Source organism: Vulpes vulpes, chromosome 3, assembly GCF_048418805.1.
Source record: "Vulpes vulpes isolate BD-2025 chromosome 3, VulVul3, whole genome shotgun sequence".
NCBI lineage: Eukaryota > Metazoa > Chordata > Mammalia > Carnivora > Canidae > Vulpes > Vulpes vulpes.
Window position 1 is genome coordinate 75,919,840 of NC_132782.1, and position 13,534 is coordinate 75,933,373.

The following is a 13,534-nucleotide window of genomic DNA, read 5'->3' on the forward strand; positions in this document are numbered from 1 at the left end:
ATCCAGTCTGAAACCCTGCGCCTTTTGATGGGGTCATTAAGCCCATTCACGTTCAGAGTTACTATTGAAAGATATGAATTTAGTGTCCTCATAATACCTATTCACGTTCAGAGTTACTATTGAAAGATATGAATTTAGTGTCCTCATAATACCTATTCAGTCCCTGTTTTTGTGGATTATTTCTTTGGGCTTCCTCTTTTATAGAGTCTCCCTTAATAATTCTTGCAGAGCTGGTTTGGTGGTCACATATTCTTTGAGTTTCTGCCTGTCTTGGAAGCTCTTTATCTCTCCTCCTATTCTGAATGAGAGCCTTGCTGGATAAAGTATTCTTGGCTGCATGTTTTTCTCACTTAGGACCCTTTCTGGCCTGCCAGGTCTCTGTGGAGAGGTGTGCTGTTAATCTAATATTTCTCCCCATGTAAGTTAGGGATCTCTTGTCCCTTGCTGCTTTAAGGATCTTCTCTTTATCTTTGGAATTTGCAAGTTTCACTATTAAATGTTGAGGTGTTGAACAGTTTTTATTGATTTTGGTGGGGGGGAACTCTCGTGGATCTGAATGCCTGTTTCCCTCCCCAAGTTAGGGAAATTCTCAGCTGTGATTTGTTCAAATATGCTTTCCGGTCCTCTGTCCCTTTTGGCACCCTCTGCAACCCCAATTAAAGTAGATTTTTTTCCTTCTAAGGCTTTCATTTATTTCTTTTTACCTTTCCTCATTGTCTGTTATTTCTTTTTCTCTTTTTTCCTTAGCTTCCTTCCTTGCCATCAGCTTGTCTTCTATGTCGTTCACACTGTCTTCTACCTCATTAACCCTTGTCATTAGGACCTCCAGTTTGGATTACATCTCATTTAATTGATTTTTAATTTCGACCTGATTAGATCTAAATTCTGCGCAGTCATGAAGTCTCTTGAGTACTTTGTTTTTTTTTTTCCAGAGCCACCAGTAGCTTTATAATTGTGCTTCTGAATTGGCTTTCTGACATCGAATTGTCATCCAAATTCTGTAACTCTGTGGCAGAGAGTACTGTTTCTGATTCTTTCTTTTGTGGTGAGTTCTTCTTTCTAGTCATTTTGCTCAGTGCAGAGTGGCTAAAAACGAGTTGTACTAGTTAGAAGCGCAAACTCTTCTCTCTGTAGTGTTCCAGCTGTTCTTTCTTTAAATCTCAGGTTTAATTTGTAGGTTTTCAGGATGATTTGAAAGTTATCTAGGTAGGTTGGTGAGGACAGGTGACTTGGCCTCCGCCTACTCCTCCGCCATCTTGCCCCACCACCTCTGACCTGTTTTCTTTACTTCTGCCTTCCGTCACTGATGCCAAAGTCTACCCTTAGCCTTAGTCCATCTGACTGCGATCTAGATCTGTTTATTATCATCTTTTTTTTTTGAGCTTTATCTTGTTCTTTACCTTCCATCTAATCTGTGAGCCCTCTCCATGGGCACGGGCCTCCTGGGATGTTGATTCTGTCCAGTGGCTTCAGGGCCGCTTTACCCTCTTCTGCTTGACTGAAAGGATGTCCTAGTTTTAGCCACTTTTGAAACCAGACCAAGACTGCTGATCTTGAGCTCTCCAGAGTCAGTGACTACAGGCTGACCAGTTTCCTCCAGGGCCAGGAAGTTTTGTAGCAAATAGGTTTTCTCCAGACTTCTACCTAAGCTTGTTTTAGGGAACAATTTACGTGTTGCATCTTAGGTTCATCTTGAGGCATCAGGTAAACAGGTCAGGTAGATGATTGCTTAGATGGCTTGGGGACTCAGCCGTATGAACAGATAGGTGTGACAGTCATCTCTGCAGTGGTAGGTTGCTGTCAGAAGTAGTGAAGGAGGGATCCCTGGGTGGCGCAGCGGTTTGGCGCCTGCCTTTGGCCCAGGGCGCGATCCTGGAGACCCGGGATCGAATCCCATGTTGGGCTCCCGGTGCATGGAGCCTGCTTCTCCCTCTGCCTGTGTCTCTGCCTCTCTCTCTATCTCTCTGTGACTATCATAAATAAATAAAAATTAAAAAAAAAAAAAAGAAGTAGTGAAGGGGACAGAATTGCCCAAGAAGGGTATAGAGAGGACCAAAGAAGGAGGCTTAGGGGGCACAAATTTTGATGCTTTCAAAATGAGGAGCATAAAACAACAACAACAACAAAAAATGAGCATAGAAGGAGTGAGTCTGGGAATAATTTGATAAAGGTTCAATTCCATGCAAGTATGGTATGTTCTGTACAATTCAAAGAAATAGTTTCCAGAAAGATAGAAAGGGAAGGTTAAGGTATGAGGATAAAGAAATTTGCTTTCTCAGTTGGTCTCTAACAACGGTATCAAAAAGAAGTAAAGTACAATATTTTATGTAGAAGCCACTGTGCAGTGGGTTGGATGGGAAAAATGAAATGGAAAGAGTGAACAGTAGATACTAATGTAATAAATACTAACCTTTTGAACCAAAAGCAACAATATTATTTAATGAAAAAATGAGAGATATTCCTTTTTATCAGTTAATTGTATAAGCATCTGCTAAAAACCAATTTGAAAATAAGTATTACTATACTGAAGAAAATAAGATGACTTCTATGCCACCAGAATTCAAAAATAAAAAACATTACTGCTGTAATGCTGTGTGTCTTCCAGAGTTTTAGTTCACATGTGTATGTATATGTGTGTGTATTTTACTTACAAGATGAAATCATACCATACGTATTTTTACAACTGTACTTCTTATTTATAATACCATTATTTAAAATATTTATTTAAAATATCAACTTCTGTCATCATAGATTAATTTTGCCTATCTTATGGATATAACAGTTTAATTTTGCCTTTGGCAGCCTTCCCTGACTCCCTTCTTCCTCTTCCCTGGTTTATATCCCCCACAGCCTAAATCCAACAGTTAGGAACTTGAAAGGTGCTTGAGAGAAGGCACAGTGTCTTTCATGTCTTTTTGCCTACCATGGTATTCCCAGCTCCCATCACAGTGTGACACACAATTGCCACACAATCAGAATGGATTGATCCATTCCCCTTTTGATGTGTATTTAATTGTTTCCCAGTGATTTGTCTTGGCATGATAGTTCTGAGCTTGGGATTCTGAAACAAGACTAGGTTTGAATCCTATCTCTTACCACTTCTTGGCTGTGCAATATTGGACATGGGGCTCAGTTTTCTCATCTGTAAAATGGGGTTAATAACAGTCCTTACCTCATAAGGTCTGATAGAGACATCCAAAGACATCATGGAGTGCTTGTGTTTAAACTTTAAAATATAATGCCCTCTATCACCAATCTTGTGTTTATGATTGATTTTTAAAATCATTTTAAAAGATATGATGGTAAATACTCATGTAACTACCATGTAGTTTAAGAAATAAAATATAAATTCAGTTATAGTCCCTGTGAATTTCTTTCCTATTATATTTTCTTTCCTTTCCTCTGTTTCAGAGGTAATCAATATCTATTTTGTGTTTATCATTCCATGCTATTTTTATACTTCACTCTATATTTATAACTCCATAAACAGCTGTTTTCCATTTTTTAAAACGGTATGTAGTAGTATCATCCTATAAAAATCATTGTGCAACTTGTCCTTTTTTTTCTGACCATTTAAAAAATAAAATTTACCATTTTACATGTACAGTTCAGTGACATTATATACATGCACATTGTTGTGTAACCACCACCACCACCACCATCCATCTCCAGAATGTTATCTTCCCGAACTGAAACTATACACCCATTAAACAGTAACTTCTATCCTTCCCCCGCAATTTTGTTGGTTTAATATTATATTTGTGAGATTTACTTGTGTTGCTGCCTTCTGCTTTTGAGATATTGTGACTGTGGCAGTACATCCTGTAAATATCCCACAGTGCATCAGTCATTCTCCTGGGGATGGACATTGAGGGTTTTCTGAAGTTTTCAACTCTGCCGTGAACATTATTGAAACTGTCGCGTATACCTGTGCAGGAATAGTTTCTTTAGGGCCCATACCTAGTAGTGAAAGCTAGCTGGATTGTAAGATATACACATCTTCAACTAGATTTTTTTTTCCCCAAAGTACTCAGAGTGGCTATGCTTCAGAGGCCAGTGTAGGAGACTTTCCATTTTCTGTCCTCACAAGCAGGTGATATTGTCAAATTTTAAATTTTCCAGGCTGATGGATGTGACTTGGTATCTGTTTGTGGTTTTATTTGCATTTCTCTAATTTGTGGGGTGAGCATCTTCTCATTTTGGGGGCCATTTCCTTAGTCACCTTCACATACCTTATTTTTCCACTGGTTGTGTGTGTGTGTGTGTGTGTGTGTGTGTGATTGATTGATTAATTAATTAATTAATTAATTTTAGGATTATTTCTTTCAGTAACAGTCTTTCCCTAACATTGGTAGGATTTGTTTTCTCACTTCCTTCAAGACTCCATTCAAATATCACCTCATCAGAGAGTTATTCACTGGCTGTCCTGCGGAAGAGTTTCCCTCCTTGGGAGCATTCCTGTCCCTCTTCCCTGCTGATTTTTCACATAGCAGAGGTCACTACCCGACTTGTGTGTTATTGTCTATCTCTTCTGCAATTTGAACGCGAGCTTGTGAGAGCAGGGATGTTGTCTCGTTCACTGCTGTATTCTCAGTGACTCCAGTTGTACTTTACCTGTAGTACATGTTTAATAAACATTTATAGAATGAATATAAGAACACATGTTTGCTGGTATTCTGGTTCCCAGAAATGATTACCCCTACCTTGGTCTTTGTAGAATAAATACATGCTAAAGGATAATAAAAGGACTCCATTCATCCAGCTGTGAGAGCCTCAGCAGGGTGAGTGCATCTAGTTTGTCAGAGAGTCTGGGGAAAAGCACAGAAGATTTCTGCTGGGCCAGAAATCTCTCAACTCAAGTTCACAAATATGCAGGTAACCACTCATAATTCTGCCGGTCTCCCCTCTGCCTGCAACAGCTGGACAGAAACTCCTCCGAACCAACTGGAATGGAGACACACACGTCCTATGTCCATGTTTCCTTTTTACTTGGGATATATTTACATACCATGAAATACTCCCTTCCAGAGTGTGATCAGTGATTTTTAGTATGTTCATGATGCTGTGCAGCTCATCACTACTGTGTCATTTCTGTATATTTGTATCACCCCTGCCAAGTTTCTTTTTTATTTATAATGTTAAAAACATCTTTTTAAAAAGCTTTTATGGTTTGTGCTTTGGTCTCCAAGTACCTCTATTTCTCTGTAGAGTGAGTGGTGCCTTCCAGGTCTGCTGCTCCTTGGGGTTTGCCCAGCAAACCCACGCAGGCTCGATCTAGCACACACCCAGCAGTTCCCAGGGTGTTCATCCCAGTCAGCCTCACTGGTGAGACTGGAGGCTAGGTTCAGAATTGAGGTATATGTAAGGCAGACATTGGATCTTACAGAGAGCATTATTACTGCAAGTTTTTATGTTTAATAATAAAGCTTCAAAAGCTAACATTTATTAAATGATGGCTTACTAGGTTTTAGTTCTACAGGAACTAACATATTTTAGTGAGTGGAAAAGTTGCAAGTTTTCCTGTTTTCTTAGAGGTGTTTTTGGTTGAGAATTGGTTGGTTCAAGTGACCTCCTTCATCTACCAGTTTTAGAAAGAAAGGTGCTACAACTAAAGATGAATGAAGTCCTCAGAATTCCTCCTCTCTTGCAATTCACCCCTTTATTGTTATTTGTTTCTAAGACTAAGACTTTTTCTTCATCCCTTGCTAAGTGTGATGGCCCTACCTAACAGAGAATGGTAAAGTGCTCTTTGCTGTTTCTACTGGGTAGAAACATAAGAGGAATCTGGCTTGGTAGAGTAGAATACTTCAACACCACGTTGCCAGTTGACACAGAGCCCCTGGGAGGCATTACTCCTTAACTTGGTCTGCAGAGCGGAACACTGCAGCTTCCCCATTGGATAGATTTGTATGTGTAGAGGTGGGCACTGAGACCCAGGCATAAAACTAGAAATCTCTAAGGTGACCTGTAGGAGGAATCCGTGAAGCACCCCTTGCATCAGGCATCCTGCCTGGAGGGCCTGTCTCTTCATCACTGTGGTGTTTTTTAGTAAGCGCTTCCCCAGAGAGGCATCACAACCACTGTTGAAAACGACCTTATCTTAGCAGCAGTGTCCCATGCTCCCACCCCATGCCCCTCTTCAGGGCACTGAGATACATGTGGACGGGGAAACCTGGGAGATGGCTGTTCATCTGGAATCAGCCTTGTGTTCTTGTTAAATAGTTGAAGTGGCTTTTGAGAAAGCCTCTGGGCAGCTAGTTTACTGAGGCTGAGGGCTTGCTTTGCGGACGCTGCACTGCACAAACAAGAGCAGAGAATTCCACCTCAGCCGGGATGGCCTCTGTATGGATACTCTGTGCTGTGGAGCCTTGGCTTTCCTGGGGCTTGATTTCTAGAACATGTGTAGTTATTTCTAAACACAAAAGGGTGACAAAGTCCTACGTGACCTTCTAGGTCAGGGCATCACCATTTACTTGTCAGTACTCTTCTGTTTTTATTCTGCGGGCCTCCTGGTTTGCATTGCCTTAGACCAGCTAAAGACCTGCCAAAGACCCTCCCTTGTATGAATCCTAGGAAATGTAGTGTTTGGCATCTATATGGTGCCAAACAGGGAATGTGGGGTATTGAATTGGTGACCCCCCTGGCCAATTCAAGGACATAACAGTGGTTTCTGGAAATGTGTGGGTACTCCTGGTGGATCATCCTATATTCATTCACATGCATCACTTTGGTAGACTTTCTAAAGAAAGTCCTGGTGTCTAGCCACTGAATATCAGTTGAAAGTGAAAAAGAAAATTTGACAAGGATAGGGTCAGCTGCTAGTATACAGTTGTCCTTACCCAGACTCAAAAGCCCTGAGAGGACATAAATGGGGACGCCAGCAATCTTGCACCTGGCAGTGCTCTTCAGGTGGTCCAGTGCTGCATCACATGTTCAGGGTGGAGGAGGGCAGGAGAGGTTATGAGTTGGGTAATTGGATGCTAATGTTATAGTGATGCTTTGTTATTAAGATTCAACCCTGATTCTCAACACTCATGGACTAGCAAGATGATGGAGTGGAATAGATACCTGCATGGCCTTTTGCAGTCTTTTGATGGAGCTTGTGCCCCAGAGCCACGCTATCTGTGTTTTTAAATACTGGCTCCACCTCTGAAAGCTTTGTAATCTTAGGCAGCATCCTTGTGCTTCAATTCTTTTATCTGTAACATGGGGACAATAGGGCACCCAACTCATCAGGTTATTGTGAGATTGGAGGAGTTATTATAGAAATTGTTTAGTGTAAGTCTTAATAGCTGATAACATACTTATAACTCTCTAAAAGGTTTAATGGAAATTTATAATCTATATTTCATCTTGGGGATTTTATATATCCTGAGTTTTAAAAATATATATTCTTTTAAATAAAAATTACTCAGTAAAAACACCAACTTAAATTTATATCTATTTTGGATGTGTACATTTTAAAGCATTTCAAGTGTACATGGTCTCTCTGTTTTGAATATTTAGACTAGAAATAACCTTTTTTTTAAAAAAAACAAAAACCACAAAAAACCACAACTCTTGTAACTCTATAGAGGCAGGAGAAGTTCAGTTTAGGAGATTCTGAAAAGTTTTGATACAAACATCTTCAGCACATAAACTTCTTTGTTGCTTTACTTCATGTGTATTATCTGTGGATCCTTTTTATCAGGAGTTTTAAAATGGAACAAATATTTGTAACACTTGAAGCAAGTTTATTTAGACAAATACATACATACATATATTTATATGCATAAATGTGCTTATATTTTTGTGGTATCTCCATGTTTATTTATATATATATATATGTACATGTATATATGTATTTTGCAGTATCTCCCAATAAAAAATTGAAGTCTCGAAACATGAGAAACTGTAATGATCACCATATGAAAAAGTTCTGTTTTTCTCCTAAGGGTTATTTTCTTTGTGAATCATTACATTCCTTCGTAACCTATTAACATAAGAGGGAAAAGATTCCTTGTCTTTTGCCTTTAGAACTTATACTAGTTAAACCTCTTACTTCTTTCCTTGAATTTTTCCATTATATGATGTTGTGTTTTGGTATGGGAATAGTTTTGAAAAAAAGATTTCTAAATCCAAGTTTAAAATAAAGTGAATAAAATACCAAACTATTTTAAACTTAATGAAAATGCTACTACCAATCATTAAGTAAAAGAGTAATAAATCCAATAGAGAAATAAGCCAAAGATACAAACCCTTAATGGAAAATGAAATACAAATGGCCCATAAATATAGATAAAAATGTCAGTGAGGAAACAAGTGCTCTCATACATCTCTGGTGAGAATATAAATTGGTACAACCTCATCTTTGAAGGACGCTTTTATACTGTCTATTAAAATAAAAAATGCATGTGCCCTTTGAGTGAGTGGATTATATCTGGTAATTTACCCTGAGACATAGTTACATCCACATGATTAAAATATATGCAAGATTATTCATTATGACATTATTTATAATAGCAAAAGATTGAAAGCAAACTAAGTATCCATCAGCAGAGAATCAGTTAAGTAAAATATGGTACAGCCTTCTGTATACAAGAAGTCTGACTTCTTTTTGACCTGAATGTCTGAAGTTGGAGGGAGATCTTTGGCTTTTTCCACTTTGTACCTTTTCAGAGTTTTCTTATTGTAGAAAGGATAACCATCAGAAACTGCCCCGAGAAGATAATTTTTCTAGAAAAAAGAATCATAAATACCTTTTTGTATTCCTCCTCTTTCTAGTATTAACAGTCACTATTGAAGCTTGACCAAAGTAGAGAAGATGTTGTAGAAGCTAAAACACCCCCAGCAGAGAGCAGAAATACGGTGGTAAACCAGATGATAGCAGGTTACAGAAAGTAGGACATGTTAATTGTCTCATGTACGAACATTGTCATCTTAAGCACTTTTTCAACATTACATATATTTGTTTTTCCTAAATATTCTAACCAACACTTAAAATAATTGTCAAGACTTACACTCATGACTGGTCATCTTAAACAGGTTATTTGATTACCATTCGGGACAAGTTTACTGAGAAACAAAGGCTTTTCTTTCAAATTCCATCTCCAGTTATTGTTACTGCCTTTTTGTTTTTTTGCCCTTTTAAGGCTTTCAGGCAGTGATTGTTTCTGCAGTTAGTATTTAGTCAGAGTATTTGGTGGAACTCCATGGGGGCATCTTTCCAGTCTTCAGAAAGTGAGCATAGGGGAGATGTTGGATTCCACCATGGCATATACCAGCTTTGTGACTTTGTCTAAATGACTGGACCTCTGGAAAGCCTTTGCTTCCTCATCAGTTAAGTGGAGTTAAGAGGAGTTCCTCACATGCTGGACTGCGTTTAGGGATTAAGTGACATAACACATGTGAAACTCTTTGTACAGTGCTTGGCACATGAGCTCCATAATGTTAATGCATGAGCTCCATAATGTTAATGCTATTCTTAATGAAATTAGTTTAGACTTATATAGTGATCATTTGCCTCTTAGAATAATTTTTGGTTACAAATGATTGTCAGCATTTTAGAGACTTTTTTACTGTACTCATTTCAGCCAACTCTTACTTTGAGTTTATTACGTTTTAAGTTCTGTGCTAGACCCAGGGATATAATTGGTGCCCTAGAGGAATTGCAGTCTTCTGGGGACAGACAGACAATTTCAGCAGGTGGTGACAAGTGCTGGGAGGATGTACAAGGAGTGCAGGAACATAAGGAGTCACAGGGATTCATGCTTCCTGTAGACAGGAAGTGAGCCTCAGACTTAAGCATCAGTTGTTACTGAAGGCAGAATCTGTAAAGGCCACAGAATGGTCCGGAGTTAAAGTAGGCTTCCTTCCAACCTAGGTCTCCCAGCTTCTCAGTGCTCCTTGGGTGCCCCCACTGCTTACTAAGGTACATTCCCATTGGGAAAGAAGAGCAGATTGGAGATATGTAAAACCTGTGTGGCTTGTTAGCAGGTTCAGTTCTGCAGGAATCCCAGAGCAAGGAGGTGGGTGAGGTGAGGAGTGGAATGACAAGAGATAAAACTAGTGTTAGGAAGGAAGTTCTTTAACTGTGGCTGAAACAACAACAACACAAAAACAAATCTATACTAATTCAAAAAATGGAAAATGGTCTTAGAGATCTCTCCGTCCACACATTTATAGTGCCTAGCACACCCAGTTTTAAAAAAATTGTTAAAATCTGTGGTTCTAAAAATACTCTTAGTCATTTGAAGGTGAAAAAAGCATTTTTAAAATGTTTCTTCCAATTAGATACTTTTTTGACTTAAAATTATGTTGAACAAAAACACAGTAGTTGTATAACTATGGGGTTGTGGGTGATATTTTAACAAGTTTTCTAGTTTTCATTAAAAATAAAATCAATGGGATGCCTGGGTGGCTCAGTGGTTGGTTGTCTGCCTTCGGCTCAGGGTGTGATCCTGGAGTTCTGGGATCCAGCCCCACATCAGGCTCCCTGCATAGAGCCTGCTTCTCCCTCTGCCTGTTTCTCTGCTTCTCTCTCTCTCTCTCTCTCTCTCTCTCTCTCTGTCTCATGAATAAATAAATAAAATATTTAAAAAATCTATGATAACATTAGAACAATTTATATTTTATCTTTGAAGTTTGCTATAATTTATATAGGTCATTAATGTGGCAGTGGATAATTCAGTAGAAATTTCTAGAACTTGATGGTCTAAATAACCAAACACACAGAGTAGTATCTGTTTTGGACAGAGGACTTTCAGGGCCAAAGCTGTTTTCCATTTGAGAAAGTGTCTTTTTTACATGAAGCCTGATGTATATTAAGGTCAGCCCTGAGTAGATTGTGGCTTGAATGATGGTGAATAGTAGTGACACACTGCAGCTCAAAAAATAATAAATGGTTTTAAAGATCTGGCTAGCCACAAGTTAATAGAATTTTATCTACCCTTTGACCTTCAATTCATATCATCAGATTATCCGAAGGATATGGGAAGAGACATTTAAAAAAAAAAAATACGGAATGCTTCACAAATTTGCATGTCATCCTTGCACGGGGGCCATGCCGATCTTCTCTGTATTGTTCCAATTTTAGTATATGTGCTGCTGAAGTGAGCACAAGAGATACCTTTTCAAATATAGGCCACACCATACAGATTGTCTCCCTGCAGGGTATGAGTTTCTCAGTACAACACCTTTTTGTTTTTAATACCCACACTTCATAGAGCACGGGAGTCTTTCACTACAGTTTTTTAACTGATATTTACAAGGGCAAAATTTATATTTTTTCAAAACATAATGCAGCTTTTAAAACAAAATGATAATGCAAGGAAAGTCCTGAATGACATTCCAGATACAGTAGGTAGATCATCAGAGTCAGGAGTAGGTGATTTGAACAACTCACCAAATGGTTGCTGAGGGGGATTGGCTTCTGGAGGGTGCCACCATTGTGGGAGGCCACTTTGCTTTACTGCACACAGTTGCTGTTAACCTTGTTTGTTTTTACTTAAGTCAGGAAGTAGTGTTTAAACATTATAACAGACTGATACAATAGTTATCAAGGCATTTTACCTTGTTTTAGTTTCATTTTAAGAAGTCTGAAGGTTTTGAGTTGATGTGTAGCATTTTAATTTTTCTCACTTAAAATAATGGGAAATATGCTTCATTTTGCATTTTTATTGTGATAAGATTCAGGAACAGATTACTGCTATTAGCTGGGAGATGCTTGTATTACTATTGTTTCCTGATATTTAATTAACCAATGATATGATTAAAAAAATTTTTTTTTCATTTATTTATTTGAGAGGGAGGGGAAGAGTGAGCAGGAGAGAGAGTAGCATCAGTGTGGGGAGAGGCAGAGGGAAAGGGACAAGTGGACTCTGTGCTGAGCACGGAGCCTGACGTAGGAATCGATCCCAGTACACCAGGATCATGACCTGAGCTAAAGGAAGACACTTAACTGACTGAACCACCCAGGCACCCCCATGGTATGATGGTTCTTGAGGTATATTGGGTGTGTTTTCTATGACCTCTGTTATTTTTTTTAAGGTTTTACTTAAATTCCAGTTAAGATAGAGTGTTGTTACATTAATTTTAGGTGTATAATCTAGTGATTCAGCACTCTTAAGTACAACAGCCAGTGGTCATCATGAGGAGTGCACTCCTTAATCCCCATCACTTATTTCACCCCTCTCCCCACCGTGTCCCCTCTGGTAACCATCAGTTTGTTCTGTATAGTTAAGAATCTGTTTCTTGGTTTGTCCTGTAGCCACTTTTCTAGATGTCTTTCATCTTTCTGCTGCCCACTATATTTTAAATTGAAAAATTTAAATTTAAAATTTGAATTTATTTTTGAAATTCATGGTATTTAAGGAGGCACTACTTATATGCCCTTTTATTATCTTTGTAGTTCTTACTTAGGCATAAATTTGAGTTTTGGGGTAAATAATAATAATTATAATGCATGTATAACTTCTTATCTCCTTTGCAATATTAATGTTTTTTAGTCCTATGATATAATGTTGCTCTTTTATTTACTGGTAATGATGGATTGCCTTCTTTAATATTTATCAGTTTTCCTTTGTATTTTTATTTCATAAAAATTTATTAATTTTCATTTAAATTTATTTTTAATTTATTTTATTTCATAAAAATTTATTAATTTTCATTTAATTTATTCATTAAAATTTATTATACTAGACCATAAACCAATTTTTAAAAGATCTAGACTGCAAAAACTGCATTCATTCTCTCATTCATTCAACAGATATTATTAAATGCTTAATATTTAGTCACGATTTTTCTAGCCACTGAGAATCAGTGAATAAAGAACATAAGATCCCTGTTCTTTGGTGGTGGAGATGAAATAAAGATATACCATTTGTAGGCCACTGAACACAATGTGGCAGGACCAAGAAAAGTTTAAAAAAACAAAGCCCAACTATTTGGTGATACAAAAGAGTAACTTTCAATTTTTATTAGGTAAAAGGAAATCAGAACTATAATTACAAATGTTTGTAAAATAGTGTGAATTCGAATACTGTATCAATATCCAGAATTGAACCAAAGGTCATTGTATCCCTCGGGATTCAGAGTAGCTGCGTATAAGAGATCTGCAAAGAGCGAGTGGTTATCAAGTTAGAAATGCTTTTTTTTTTTTTTCTAATGTCAACAGAAGCCTCAAAATAGGTGAACCAAACACTAATATGGTATCTGTGAATTAGGAGAAAATATGTATGTTGGTCTCTGTTCCTGGGTCCTGGCACAGAGCTCCTAGAACCTTTGTAATTTCCTAAGTGGTAAGAGTATTGGAGCATCTTTTGTTCTAGTATTTGATTTTTGACCCCAGGGCCTGACACAGCTCCAAAATCCCTTGGAATTTCCTGGTGATATATATCAGTGTCTTTTTCTAATGAGGTTGCCTTTCAGTGGCTTCTGGATGGGGGCTGGTCACCAGAAAGACCAAGCTTGGAATCTTCAGCCCCATATGTCCTTCTCTTCAGAAGGAAGGAGGGCTGAATATGGAGTCCGTGATCTCTCATGCCTATGTGAGGAA

General features: G+C 38.1%; 1 protein-coding gene and 1 non-coding gene across 3 annotated transcripts in view; one reads left to right on the top strand and one right to left on the bottom strand.

Annotated features, from left to right (window-relative positions):
- Nucleotides 1-13,534, top strand: part of LOC112934119 (S-adenosyl-L-methionine-dependent tRNA 4-demethylwyosine synthase TYW1) — a 201,860-nt gene that overhangs the window by 129,287 nt on the left and 59,039 nt on the right. The gene's annotated exons all lie outside the window — the stretch shown is intronic.
- Nucleotides 10,992-11,098, bottom strand: LOC112934143 (U6 spliceosomal RNA). The gene has a single exon (XR_003237840.1). It is a non-coding gene; the product is annotated as a U6 spliceosomal RNA (small nuclear RNA).